Source organism: Lampetra fluviatilis, chromosome 40, assembly GCF_964198595.1.
Source record: "Lampetra fluviatilis chromosome 40, kcLamFluv1.1, whole genome shotgun sequence".
Classification (NCBI taxonomy): domain Eukaryota; kingdom Metazoa; phylum Chordata; class Hyperoartia; order Petromyzontiformes; family Petromyzontidae; genus Lampetra; species Lampetra fluviatilis.
In genome coordinates, this window is record NC_136314.1 from 228,843 (window position 1) to 243,614 (window position 14,772).

The following is a 14,772-nucleotide window of genomic DNA, read 5'->3' on the forward strand; positions in this document are numbered from 1 at the left end:
TATTATACCACCACTAAAAAAAAAATGCGTACGTCTATTAAAATGTAGGGCATCGAGTATGTATCGTAGTAACGTTGGATTTATGCATCGGTTAAAGATAAAGGTGGCGTTTGTCATGACCTTATAGGTGTACATTGCATTGCAAATCTGTCGCCGTGTGCACGGCTGTTGTACACTGTTTATTTTGCCACATATGCTCTTGGATCAATAAACATATTTTTGTGGAATTATCGCGATTTGGCGGAACTTCAGTTGAGCGTCAAGTCAAAGTCATTTCCTGCTCACACAAGCATTGAGGTGGCGCTCATCAGCTGTTTACAGCGCCCTGCCACAATGGTGGGAATTCCACATTCCTCTCTTCGGAGTCTATCCATAAAAATAGCCACTGTTGACTTCCCCATAAATGGTATTTATTTTCCATAATATAGGTTTGTTTGGGTTAGATCGCGTAAATATTAAACCTATATTTACGATCGCGTCGAATATTTACGCGATATAACCGAACAAACCTATTATGGATGATATTGGTCGCGAAAAGCTACGTGTTGAACGGTGTTTATTTTATCGACCCCTGTTGGATGATCAGCTAAGTCACCCCCAAACTACAATTTAGGGCGCCATGGTGGTGAGATGTTAACTACCTCGCCAGGTATACAGGAGGTCGTGGGTTTGATCCCGACCCTGACGCCGGTATATTTGGAGTTTGCGTGTTCTCCCCGTGGTAGCGTGGATTTTTCTCCGGGTCCTCTGGTTGTTCCCTCCACATTTAAAATTAACATCACGCGTTTAGAGCATTTGGCTGCTATACATTTCCACGTGATGATAAGCCACTTCGTTGAGCTATCATTTGTGTAAAAGTCGCTTCTGAAAAATTGGGCCTTACCTGGTAAGATAAAATAAAAATGTTTATAGTTCATAGGATTTGAAATCAAAAGCTTCCGTTTGCAAGGAGCTCGCTCTACAGCTAAACTACTGATGGTGCCTCGGTGGCGAGATGTTAACTAACTCGCCAGGAATACAGGAGGTTGTGGGTTCGAACCCGACCTTGACGCTGCCTGTATATTTAGAGTTTGCATGTCTTTCTCCCCGTGGTCATGTGGATTTTTCTCTGCATCCTCCAATGTTTCCCTCCACATTTAAAATTAACATGCGCTTAGAGTATTTGTCTGCTATGAATTTCTACATGATAAGCCACTTCGTTGAGCTATCATTTGTGGCCAGGTCACTTCTTAAAAAGAGCTATGCGACAGCACAGTGGGCCTTAGCTGGTACCATTTAAAAAAAGTTTATTCCTAAATAGAATTTGAACTCAGAACCTTCCGATGGCAAGGAGGTCGCTCTCGAGCTGAACTACCGAGGCCCCCACTCTGCCACTGAGAGGTTAACTGCCACAATGCCTCATCCCCAGTTCACAAACCAAATCTGTCTGGCTCACTGCAAGAGCCACCTGGCAAGAGAAGAAAAATATTGACTTCAGTTATCTTAGCTGCCAGTTGAACATTTAAAAGGAAACCATTGTTATTTGACGAGTCAGACCTGAACAGTCAACACCGAAACCCGAGATTTGAACTCGCTCGCTCCACCAATGAGCCACACGGCCGATGGCAATTGTTGCACACCGTTATTTTCCCACGTGCGCTCTTGCACCACAAAAAAAATAAAAACATCTTTTTAGCGGGATATTTTGTGGGACTTCAATTACACAATGACCTTCGCCATGCAGCAGAAAGAAAGAGAAAAAAGCTAACCTCTGCCACTCAGAAATAAAAAGTCTACGTCAAGAATGGAATGTTGTAATTGACATGCGAACCTGCCCTTGACCTCTCCTCGGTTGACTCAGCCTGCTACGCGAGTACCTGGGGCAGTGGCGTGGTCAACATCAGCACGTCGGCAACAGAGGAGGCCCAATAGAGGGCTGGCCTCACCTATGTCTCGCTCGCAAGCGGTGTCCTTCATAGGTGCTCGCCAACATGAACCTCGTTGACATCGACGCGCGAGGTAACGCACAGTACCGGTGCTCGACGGCCTCCCGTCCATTGCCAACGTCCAACACCCCCCCCCCCCCCCACACACAGCCAGTGCCGGATCAAGCGAGTGTTGAGCCTGGAGCATATATGTTATAAAGGGGGCCCTAAATAAAAAAAACACTTAATATTCAAACAAATTTTGTTTGACTTGCATAGTAAAGTAATTGTATTTTTTTCATTTGCTATACAGCTGGATAATACGACAAATCGCTAACCTTAAACACCCAGTCGTTCGTAAAAGTTGAAGGCGGTATAGTACTATAGTAATAGAGCAAGTGCAGAATCACTGAACCGGAATTGATAGCTTGAAAGCATTTAGCGCAGGGCCCTTGAAAGTGCGGGGTCCGTAGCTATTACATATGTAGCTACTACATATGTAGCTACTACATATGTAGCTACTACATATGTAGCTACTACATATGTAGCTACTACATATGTAGCTACTACATATGTAGCTACTACATATGTAGCTACTACATATGTAGCTACTACATATGTAGCTACTACATATGTAGTAGCTGTCCCCAGCCCGTCCGTCCGTCCGTCTCCGCGAGCCTCTTGGCCTCCGACCTTGTGAGCCGTGGCGAGCTGCAACGGTCTGCGATGACTGCTGACCAAGGGACCGAGTTCCTCTTTCACTTAGCAGCGGATTTCCAGACAAAGGCCATGAACACACTAACACAGCTCCTGCCCCCCCCCACCGCTCTCCCATAGGGCCAGACCATCTCACCGACCAGAGTCAGATGGTCTGGCCAGAAGCAGTTGTCGGCGACTTGCGAGATTCGTCGTCTCGAAATGGTTTGCCTTTGATTGGGGTCAGAGTTGGTCGCCGTGGGCACAAGTTCGCACATCGGTGTGGGTTCATTCCGTCAACCTACAGGGCCTGTTATCTGCCGCTCATCCAGATGTATGGCATTTGTTTGACACAGCCACCTCCCCTCCCCCTTCCACCTCCCCCCCCCAAAAAAAGGAAACCTTTTGTCTTTAAATAGAGAAGAACACACACACAGTGAGAGAATGAGCACACGCTGTAACGAACGCTGCTGGCTTTGAAACGATCGGCGGTGCCCAACGAAGATCGATGCACCGCTCGACTCACCGCCCCGGATGGGCGGCGTGGGTCGGCGTGCGCGGGGCAGCTCGAAGGATCCCGTCGAAGACGTCGTGGACCTGACGCCCACGTGCAGACATCCACACAGCCGTCACCCTACGGGGAGACGTGTCTGTCGTCACGGTCTGATGAAGACATCCCTTGTCGCAGGGAGCAAAGGTGCAGGGCGGTAGCGGTGATGAGCATGCTGCTTGAGGTCGGGGGAGAGGAAAGTAACATCACGTGTCCTGTTTGCAGAGAGGCAATCTCTTGTGGTTAGGGTTGTGCCGTGTGATTGGACTCAAACCTGAACTATTGCACTTTGGTTGAAAGTGTAGTATTGGTCGATGATGTCTGCAAATGTCATTTTTTTTACTAAAGTGTCAACTGTTACATAAACCTGCACTGACCGGCGTGGTTGAAGTATTGTCACACAACACAAACATGACTGTCACAGTCCGAAGAAAATACATTTTTGAATAATTTATTTTCATCATAATTCTGTACGGCGTTTTTTGTCAATCCCCTGCTGCATGACGCCACCTCATGATGACCGCAGCGGTCATCTGTGTTGTCGTTTGACCATACTTCACCGTACCGGTCAGCCAGCGGGTTAGTCACGACAACTCTGCATTGCTGTGAAATCCTTGAAAAAAATGTAACTTTGCAATGGACAACCTTTGCTCAACCGTCTCATCATCCTGCGTTTTTTTTTTACTTTCAATCAAAATTCTACGGAAACATTCGTCGCGGAGAGCCCAAAAGAATCGGCGTCGATCGGTGAGTTCTGTGCGGCGCTGCGAGACGCCGGTGCTTCGGGGACTGCGTCACATTTATTTGTGGGATGGGATTGCCACGCTCTCCGGAGCGGCTTCTAGCCGTGGGCTGCCACGATCATTCACCCAAACCGTGGCAAAACAGTCGCGCGCACCACCCCCCCCCATCCACACACCGCCCCTGTTTTGGGTGGCATTTTGACAGCCGACAGAACACAATATCCAGACTTCAATTAAACAGGAGGGGGATTGTGCACATGGCAACGATTATAATTTTATCTTGTGGCAAAGAAATCACCGTTGCCCTTCTCTCTTTTTTATTTTAATGGCCAGTCATCCTCCAGTCCATGTGTGAGTCATTACTCAGACACGTAACAAGGTTTATAAAGTCGGATCGTGCATACCGTACGCGGGCAGCCACCGTTTAATGCGCGAACGTCACGACGTCTCCCCAGCGAGTCGGGCTCACATCCTGCAATTATTTGGTAAATGAAAATGTCTAAAGATGTTGCTTTGAGAAAAAAAAAATGTGCATCATAATTCTACGCCCCAACGTAAAGCTATGGCAGTGTGTGTGCATTGCTAAACCTCGGCGGAGACGTCCGGCATCACGAAGCTCTTGGGCCAATGGGTCAGGTGAAGGGCCAATAGATGGGTAGAGGGCACTGGGTAAGGAACAAACTTTATCGAAGCTTCGCAACTGAATGCGTTGTCATTCTGCGCCCCTTCCGTGTTTTGTTGTTGCTCGCACTCTGTACCCTGGCTCCTGTAAAAAAAACACACAATAATGAAACTGAATGCATCGTTATATAATAATACTAATTATTTATTAACCCAGGAAAACAATACTATGAACTCAACAGTATTTATACTCGTTGGTTCTTTCTGTAAAGTCACGTAGGTAGAAAAAATAATAGATCACGACGTTTCGATCGCAACGCAAGCAATAGTCAGGCCTGATGAAGAGTGCTTGCGTTGCGATCGAAACGTCGTGCTCTATTCTATTTTATTTTTCTACCTACGTGACTTTACCGAAAGAACAAAAGAGTATGGATTCCTGCAGTCACGAAAGCCTCAAATCATGATTCAACAGTATTTGTCGGGAGGGCCCTGGATCGAGGCATCGTACGTGTTCATCCATTACAGGAAGAACCCCGAGGAAACCCGTGCAGAACAAAGGGGGTAGAAACAAACGAACTCCACGCAGCAAGCCACCCGAGTCGGAACTCTGAATTCGAACCCAGGCGCTTCCTGCTGCGAGGCACGAATGTTGCCACTGCACCACTCCGAGAGGCCTCTGCCATTCCACGTTGGTCGCGGTGGTTGCACGAGCACGCTTCGGCCACACTGGTCAGTGCAAGTTGGTGAAGGGACGCACCGAGGACCGGTTCGTATAACACTCGGCACTGGCCAGGAATCGAACTCAGCTCGCTGGGTTCAGGCCGCACGCTGCTCAACGCTGTGCCCACTTCTCCAACTCTTCCTTGGCGTATCGGTCGAAATGTAACGCGATTGCGAGCGCGTGTTATGATGCGTAGACGAGCTTGAGTCTCCGGTATTCATCTTCTTTGTTCTTTCGGTAAAGTCACGTAGAAGGGTAATAAAATAATACAAATAAAACATAATAAAATTATTCTCACGACGTTTCGGCCACAACGCAAGCAGCCGTCCTCAGGTTATTTTATTATTTCCCTTCTACGTGACTTTACCGAAAGAACCAAGAAGATGAATCCCTGCAGTCACGAAAGCTTTAAATCGAAATTTCTCCGGTATTCGCTTCTCAGATCAGAATGTTGCAGCTTGCAGAACGGCTTTGGAAGTTAGCGACGTAACGAGTCTCAACCCCGAGTAGTTCCATTTGATGACGATTCGACGCGGCTTCGTCTCAGTGTTCCCACCTCGTTTCGTGGCGATGCAGAGCCGCACATTTCTTGCTCATGCCACTGCTGGCGGAAGGGCCGCCACTCGAGCGATCTCTCGGGGGGGGGGGGGGGGGTGTATTTGGTCTACTCTTCCACGAGTGACCAGCCGTGTCGGAAGAAGTGGGCCCACCCACACATTATTATCCAACCACACACGCAGCCAATTTATACTGCTGGGCGGACAGTGGTGGAGCGATATGGGAATATTTACCTCTACTGCAAATGCCGTGCCGGAAGGTGGAATGGAATCTATGAACTCAACTATTAACTTTTTTTGGTTCTTTCGGTAAAGTCACGTAGAAGGGAAATAATACAATAATATTAATATAAAACAATAATTATTTTTATTAAACAATAAGAATTGTTATTGTTTTATATTAATTTTATTTAATTATTTCCCTTCTACGTGACTTTACCGAAAGAACCAAGAATATGAATCCCTGCAGTCACAAAAGCTTTAAATCAAGATTTTAACTATTAACTATTTTTTACTTTTCCAGGTAAGGCCCGCTGAGCTTCAGAGCTCTTTGTCAGAAGCGAGCTGGCTATCACACATGATTGCACCTCCGACTTGCGGGTTGGCTACGTGCGGTGCGAAAGACGTTCAACGTAGTAAGGCAATTTTTACTCTTTGGTTCTTTCGGTAAAGTCACGTGGGTATCAAACACAATTAATCACGACGTAATGATGGACGCTTGTGTTGCGCCCGAAATGTCGTGATTTATTTCATTTTTCTATCTACGTGACTTTACCGAAAGAACCAAAAAGTATGGATTCCTGCAGTCACGAAAGCTTCAAATCAAGGTAATTGTTGAATGGTGAGTATGGCTGTGTCTTGTGTGAGCAAGGCCTCTGTATCCAGCTGTGTATCGGCGTGGTGTTTGTTTGTATTAGTAAGACGCTTGTTTTATGTTGTGTATGAGTGCTTTTCTTGTGTTCGTAAGGTCTTTGTCTCCAGCCGTGCGTGAGTGTTTTGGTGCCACAAGGTGGCACTGACTGTCCCAATGCACATTCAACATTTGTCCGGCACGGTATCCATGCTGCGGCCTACGCCCTGAACCCGTCCCACCCCCATCACAGGTCGAGAACAGCTGGGCTATGCCCTGTGGGTGTCTCAGGGTTAATCACGAAAACCCTGCAATTCGCCAAGGGGCCGCCGTCCATAAATGACGTCACGCGATTTTGGACGATTTTGACCCCCCCCCTCTCGTCACACGGCGTCACAAAAAGTCAGGCCCCACCTCAAATATGACGTCACAAAACTCTGCCCCCCCCCCAAAAAAAAATAAAACATGCTTCAAATCGCTTTAAACTATTGTCATTGAAGTGCGTGTTTAATGTGGCGCTGCACTCTGATGTTGTAGGAGAAAACATTTATTAAAACGTCTATTTAATTAAGTAGAACGTGTTGTCTATATTTATTTAAAGTTGCGCATTTTGATGTGACGTCACATTTCTCAAACCCCCCCCCCCCCTCGTCACACATCGTCACAAATGTCTGACCCCCCCCCCCGTGCATGACGTCATTTGTGGACGGCCCCCAAACAGTTGCTCTGAATTTTGACTGTGGGCCAAACAGCAGAAGTGCACACATTTAAAGAGCTGTACTCTGATTAAATTCTCGGTACCGCGATTCGGAGTTGTTTAATTAAATGATGCCAAAAGTAAAAATGTAATCTTGACTTAAAGCTTTCGTGACTGCAGCAATTCATATTCTTGGGGTCTTTCGGTAAAGTCACGTAGATAGGTTCAAAGAAAATAACAAAAAATTACAACAAACTACGACGTTTCGATCGCAACACAAGCGGTCGTCTTCAGGATACACAGCTGGAAACAGAGACCTTGCTCACACGAATTGGTGGTGCAAACCACTTCGCGCGCCCACCTCTTGGTTGCGGCTCTGCGATCTCCCATTAACGTTCTAATCTCCCATTAACGTGCTAATCTCTCTTGATTTTAAGCTTTCGTGACTGCAGGAATCCATGCTATTTGGTTCTTTCGGTAAAGTCACGTAGGTAGAAATAAAATAAAATAAACCACGACGTTTCGATCGCAACACAAGCAGTCGTCATCAGGTGGGACAACTGCAGCAAGAAAAAACTGCTGAAGTAGGCTTACTGCAGCTGTAGTTGTCTCATCTGATGACGATTGCTTGTGCTGCGATCGAAACGTCGTGATTTATTTTATTTCTACCTACGTAACTTTACCGAAATACCCAAAGAGTATGCTGATCTCTCTTTAACATGCTAATTTTCACCTGACAGCCCTTTGATTGGTGGAAAACCAACCACCGTCGGGTTGGCTGCCCACCACTCGCATTATCATTGGCTGCTGACATTTGGGCTACGCCCATTTCAAACCCCTTATAAACAGTTTGCCTTGGCAGCTAACCCCCCTTTCCCTGAAGACGACAGCTTGTTGCGATGGAAACATCCTAGTTTTTTGTTATTTTTTGTTATTTTCTTTGAACCTATCTACGTGACTTTACCGAAAGAACCAAGAATATAAATAGTAGAACTGTGGTTGTATTTGAGCGCATGTTTGCTTTGCATTTTCCAAATGTTAAATGTGCTTTCGGTAACCAAAATAAGAATGTCCTTCACCCCCCCCCCACCTCCTACAGTTTGGATTATTGTTCAAAAATGTATGCGGTTGCACGAGGGAATTCAGACAGGCTTTGCTTCCGATTGCCAAAACAAATACGTTGTTATAAGGTCGCACTCAATACAAGTGCTTGCCACTAATAAACCACAATACCTTCTTGATCTCGTCAAGGAGTGTAAACTATCATCACGCGAACTCCGGTCAATCCTCGCAGCGGCTTTCGGCTGGCCATCGAACAGAGGTGGTGGGCACCGCATCGAGAACTTTCAGATGCGCTTCTGCGACCGTGTGGAACGCTTTTCCTTCCGATGTTAGGAAGCCGCTGGGGTTATGCACTGCTAAATCTAGATTGAAAGCTCATTTCTTTAGAACTGCTTTTTTGTGTTTAGTTTGTTGTCCTTCACCCACACCTCCCGATTAGCGCGGTTGGCTACGTACGATGAGAAACAAGTTCAACGTACGTGCATGAGCCCTATGGGGGAACAGCGGGACAGTGGTTTGCGCAATGCGCGATGAATCCGGCCACCAGCGTTTGATGCCCAGCCCTGGCTAACATCAATGGCGAGTGGCATCTGACCAACGCTGACCAGCAAAGTGAAATAGAGCCAACATCCTCCGTCAACAATGTCACAGTATAGGAAGGCCTTCATCCAGCTGTCAACTGACAAAGAGCTGCACATTATATGTGTGTGGAAAATGCATTACATATACAGGCAGGAGTGGAGTGGGCGTGCATTGGTTTGCGCACTGCACTTTTAACCTGGCAACATGGAGTTGACTCCCAGTTACATCCATCCCACACTGACCAGCATGGTTCAATGCGGTCAAACAATTCCCATCACCAACACGACGTGGGAGGACCTTCATCCCAGCAGTTCATTGGCAAAGGTGTGTGCATTAATAGATGTATTTTATTTTTTACATTACAATTCATATCAATGTTCTTTGCTCATTTTCAGAAGTGGGTGAGCCACCTTCACCGACAAGACATCATCGGTGCGAGGGAGGGCCGCCAAACATTTGAAACCATTGGGGGTGTTTGACAGCAGCACGATGCTTTTGTGTATTTAAGGTGGGGGGGCAGCACTTCAGGGGCCGCACTAAAGGCCACCAGGGGGCCGTCAGTGGCCCGCGTGCCTTGCAATGATGAACACCGGTTAAGATAGACAGAGCAGAGGCGCAGTGGGGAACGCACTCTGTTTGAACCCAGGGACCTGAGGTTGATTGCCAGCCATGGCGAACATCACTGGCAAGTGATTTCTGAACTGGTCGTGGGCCACACACCCTACCTCCCCACTGACCCACCCAACCCCAACCCCCCCAAATTCACCGCAACCCACACTGACCCATGGCGATAAAGCAAGGTCAAACAATCCAGACACATTTTTTTATGGGGCCGCGTAAATAATTCTACGTGAATTTTTTTCAAAGTAATCGCAGGAGACAGCCAGGGTTTTCGGAGGATGCCATTGCACATTTATTAGATGTTAAGGATTCGATAGAAAAACAGTGTGGTATTCACGAACCCGCGCAGACCAGTGTGCTGAATAATGGTCAAACAAAAGACACATAACCACAACAGCATTCGGAGACCTTTATCAAGATATGAATTAACAAAGAGCTCTAAATTATTCTTATAATTGTAATTAGCCCATATGGCTGGTGTTTCCATACGTTTGGCCACATCTGTCAACGTCTCTCGTGGCTTCCTTGCGCTAGCCGGTGTCTCCCGTCGCACTGCAGAGCAAATACAAAGCGCTCCTGCGAGTCGCGACGTGCAATCCGCTCACCGGCAGTGGACATCAGAAGAGGCTTTGAAGGCGAGCCCCACGTGACACCCATACATCGTCGCCAAAACCCCTGCAAGATCGTTTGCGTCACGTCCTTTCTCGTCGTGCGAGCGACCGCCGAGCGCGATGTAAGTGTCGGCGTTTTCCAGCGCGCGTGCGAGCGAGTGCTTTTCACGCGAGCGCTGGCGGGTTGTTTTAACGCTGCGCTGACTTATTGAGAGACACTTCAAATGGGCTCCCGCTCTATCCCGCCGCTCTCGCGTCTCCGGACTGAAATGACAAAGTGGACAGATATTAATTCTGGCGGAACGAAAGCTGGGCCGCGCGCGTGGCGGCACGTGCGCGTCTCGGCCATACACTCGTGCGTATGTGGCTTACGTAAGCACACCTCCGTTCTCTGTCTGCGCGTATAAGTAAAAAAACATATATACGTGTAGTTTTCTTTAAACACATTAGCCTTTTGGATTTTTTCAAGACAATATCATCCGGCAGCATGAGTTTAAGCGAGCAAACCCTGGACCGGTTTCGACCTAGTGGGTGTCATCAGCAGTCGGGCTTGTTAAATGCTGTTGGGTTGTCAGATGGCTTTTGACGAGACAGACCGATGACTAGCAAACATTACATTTATTTGTGGATACCTCGAACGGACGTCAATCTTCGTGTTATTTCCCATGATGCTCCACAGCAATGAATAGGCGCTGACTGACAGCGCTCGTCCCAACAGTCCCACTGGCGATACGGGGCATATTTGTGTTCGTGGGTAGTAAGTGGTTGTACAGTGGTTCCCACACTGAACTGTTAACCCGGCGACCTGAATTCGGTTCCCAATCACCACTAACAGTGGCGAGTAGCAGCTGAACAAGATTGTTTATTCTGACAACACCACCCCCTTGATCTGTGTGCTCATCATTGACAAGCGATACAGCGGTACATCTGAACCGCTGCTGTTCCTCTCTTGGGTCAGCTCAGACTTAAGTACGTGGCTGGAGCACTGTGCGAACATCAGCACTGGTGAGACAAAGGTGGCTGTGCGTGCTGATAGCCACAGAAGAACCATCTCGTGCACCGTGTCAGCCTTAACAAGCGCCCTCTAACACAATCTGCCCTAACAGTCTGTGTGGGCTATATATTTGTACTTGTGTGTTGTGCGTTAATTAATCACGGGGCAGCGATTCGACTAATGTATGTACGTTGAACTTCTTTCGCACCGTAAGTAGCCAACCGCGGCGCTGATCGGAAGGTGCGGTTAAACCGACAAGAGTTTAACCGGCGTGAAAAAAAATCGAATGCAGAGAGAGTAAGGCATGTTTACCGCATTAATTTACGTTCCTGCCAAAATAACTCAAACTCGACCCATTAGCTCAACTGTTCCGCGTCCAGGGCAACTTCTGTTCTGCTTACAAGTTCACATGCGCTGAGGGATTTGCTGCGTTGACCGGGTTCAAATATGCCAAGACTCTATGAAGACACACGATATGCGTGCATGCTTCGGCGAGCAATACGTCTTCTGTGCCTGACCTCCCATTAGGAAAAAAAAATCCTCTACTTCCAGCTTGAACGCACGGCCCTACGCTAATGGCATGATCAGCAACACATTTCCAACATCCGTGCTGCTACAATGGAGTGCAACTCGTGGGCGGGTGATTTTAAGGAGACTTTTTCCACCTTCAGTGGTGGCTTAGAATTCCTAAGTTCGCATTCTGGTTATGGTCCTGAGCATGCCCTTTGGCAGGGCCCGTGCGTTTATCCAGAAAGGGGTGAGGCTCGGCGAGGGCGAGTTTGAAATGTCTCTAAGAATTATTTGGCCATGCTGCTGCTGCTGCGTGTCTTCCACCCCTTACGATCTCTTAGCTCTACCATCAGGCCCACTCCTAAAAACCTCGTCCTGCCATCTCACGTTCTGCCTCTTATTTCTTTTCCCCTCCACCAACTTCAATTCCATTGGTAATTATAACCCATCGGTCAATCACATTCCATTTACGTTGTGGTTTTTTTTTACCTTTGTAAATTACACGTTATCCTGGTTTGAAAACTCAAATCTTCACTCGCTGGCTCATTCATTAGCCGATAACATCTCAATATGTAGAGGACCGCAAAGCTTGGGCAATTATTTGGTGTCGGATATTCGAGTGGCTACCTTCCAGCTTGTCTGTGGGTCCTCGTGCCTCTGAGTCGTCCTCTCTCCCTTCGAGAACGAGCAAATAATGTGCGGCGCGATACTACCTGGAATAATAATGACCATATTAACAAGTATTATTATCATTGCTCCGAATGTCGCCCCCTCCCCTTGTTACGTTGAAATTCCTTCTTTCCATCCTTTTTTGGCCCACTTGCAACTTCCTCACCTGATCTTCAGTTCGGGAACAGGTCTTTGACCTGCAGGATCCTTACCGGCAAAAATGCAAGAAACGCCCTCTCCAGAACGTAAACATTTCAACGTCAGCCCCTTTGCACGACATGTGTAAATGCAGCCATTCAACGGGAAGCCCTACTTTGCGCAAGCCAGGATGGCTGGCAACAACAACAAAAACACGTGAGCAGAGGATGAAAGCTCCCTCCCTGTGCCGTGTTGTTTGTTGAGTGATAACTGATTATTTGCAACATAACCTCCCGTAGCACAGAGGCATTCCAAGACGTTGAATGGAGTCCTCACCTCTGTCAATGCATCCAGCAACACTCAGCCGTGGCCGCAAAGCAGCACGGAACACCTTTAACCCCGGAACACTTGCGTGTCGAATGACTGATACTGGCCTATTGAACTAAGCTTCGTGCCTCGAATCTCAGAAAACTCTCTCCCGTGTTTTAAAACAAAAGCATTAAAAAAAAAAATTCCACCAAGGTGGACACCTCAATCGCCACCTCGTGTCAGCCAGGCATTCTCGGATAATAATTTTCGTAGCCGAATCCACGGCACGTGCGGGATCTCTCTCTCTCTCCGGTGAGCCGATCCGGTGAGATCAACGGCGGCACGTGCCGGGAACGGAGCGCACACACGCGCGCACTTCTCACAATCCGGCATCCTCTTTCAAGACCTTCTGAGTTTGGCAAAAATCCTATCGCCCAGTTGATTCGGGTGTTTTTTTTTCGTTTTGGTTCATTCGTGCCTTTAAGTTTTCTGGAGAGCACGCCAAAATACGTAATTTTGTTTTGCATTTGTCGTTAAACCCAGATATAATTTGCAAAATAGACTTCTGGCCTTAATTGCCAATTGATCACAATCAGCAGATGCCATGCTCAATTCACTGCTGGATAAAGGCCTCACCCAAGCCATCATCATCTCCCAAGCATACATTTGTCGAGCCGAGTTTATTCGTCGACACGTTGATGAAATATTGTAATCAACTATTTTACTTTTGTGGTCAGTTACCCGGGCCTGTTTAAAATCGGTGGCCGCCCTGACATGTTGCTTCCCGAAGGTGGGAAACCCTCTACAGGCCACGCCCAGCGTCACATGACTCACGGTGCGCGACCCACTACCTCTCATCCAACGGTACATGTGGGAACAAAAGTGAGACTTTTGCAAACGCTTTTCGTATCGTCCGCTAATTGAGTAATCAAACAATAAGCAAGGTTAACACGTTACTTAGATAATACTGGTCAACAAAAAAAATATTTTTTTCTGGCCTGGACTTTAGCAGCCGTTTTAGACTAATTTCAGGGTGCTGATTCCAAATCTGATCTCAGATTTTCTCTATCACATCATTTTTATGCTATCGGCATACCCCATTTTCATTGATTTTACCAGAAATTAACTCTGTCACTTATGATTGCAAGTTGTTGCGAGTCAGTGACTGCTTTAGTGTTAAAATATGGTGCTGTATTTTTAGGATAGTGTGTTATAATATCATTTTATGTAGATATCCACATTTATTAATATTTTTCTTCTGCAGTTTTTATTGAAAATGCAATATTTGATATCTCAAAACCTGATGTGATAGACAAAAACTGATGCCAGATTTGGAATCAGCACCCCAACATTACCTTAAACCCGTTGGAATACCTTATGGCAGAAAAAGTGTGTTGACCAGTGTAATTAATTGAACATCTCATTATCACCGTCATCTGCCATCGTCAATCCACTGCTGGATGAAGGCCTCACCAAACCGCCGTCGCCATGTCTCACAATCCCGCCATGCAACAATCCACCCAGCACACCTGTTCATTAAATTGATTTCATCACTCCATCTCCCACGGTGGGTATCCTCTTCGACGCTGCGACTCCGTTATTATACTTCACCAGTGGCCCCATTGTCCCTTCCCAGCAATGTGCCCTGCCAAATCTCACTTACTTTAGATATCCCAGCTCTGTATAATTCCTTAACAAGCTTTAACCTTGGACAACGTCTCACCCACGTGTTCGCATGTATACACGTACACACATTGTTATTCCTCAACGGGAGAAACGCATAGCGGTTGCACTCTATGCAACAACAGAAAAAAATGCTAAAATTGTCATTAATGTCAAGGGCGGAATGGGTAGCGCAGACAAACATCTGCAAACGCCTTCTTTACGAGCCTCCTTGAGCCCAGAAGTTTGTTCATGGAAGGTCATGACTCGAAGGC

The 14,772-nt window shown here is 46.9% G+C and overlaps 1 protein-coding gene across 2 annotated transcripts in view; it reads left to right on the forward strand.

The window, feature by feature from the left end:
• Positions 1–3,881: 3,881 nt before the first annotated feature.
• The window catches only part of LOC144946097 (leucine-rich repeat and transmembrane domain-containing protein 2-like), a 53,571-nt gene continuing 42,680 nt past the window's right edge, over positions 3,882–14,772 (forward strand). Inside the window, exons 1-2 of one of the 2 annotated variants that reach the window (XM_078874808.1) lie at positions 3,882–3,897; positions 6,316–6,619. The gene's annotated coding sequence lies outside the window, so the exon portion shown is untranslated. Of the gene's footprint in view, positions 3,898–6,298; positions 6,620–14,772 lie in introns of those variants that run through there. The other variant, XM_078874809.1, reaches the window with a different exon arrangement.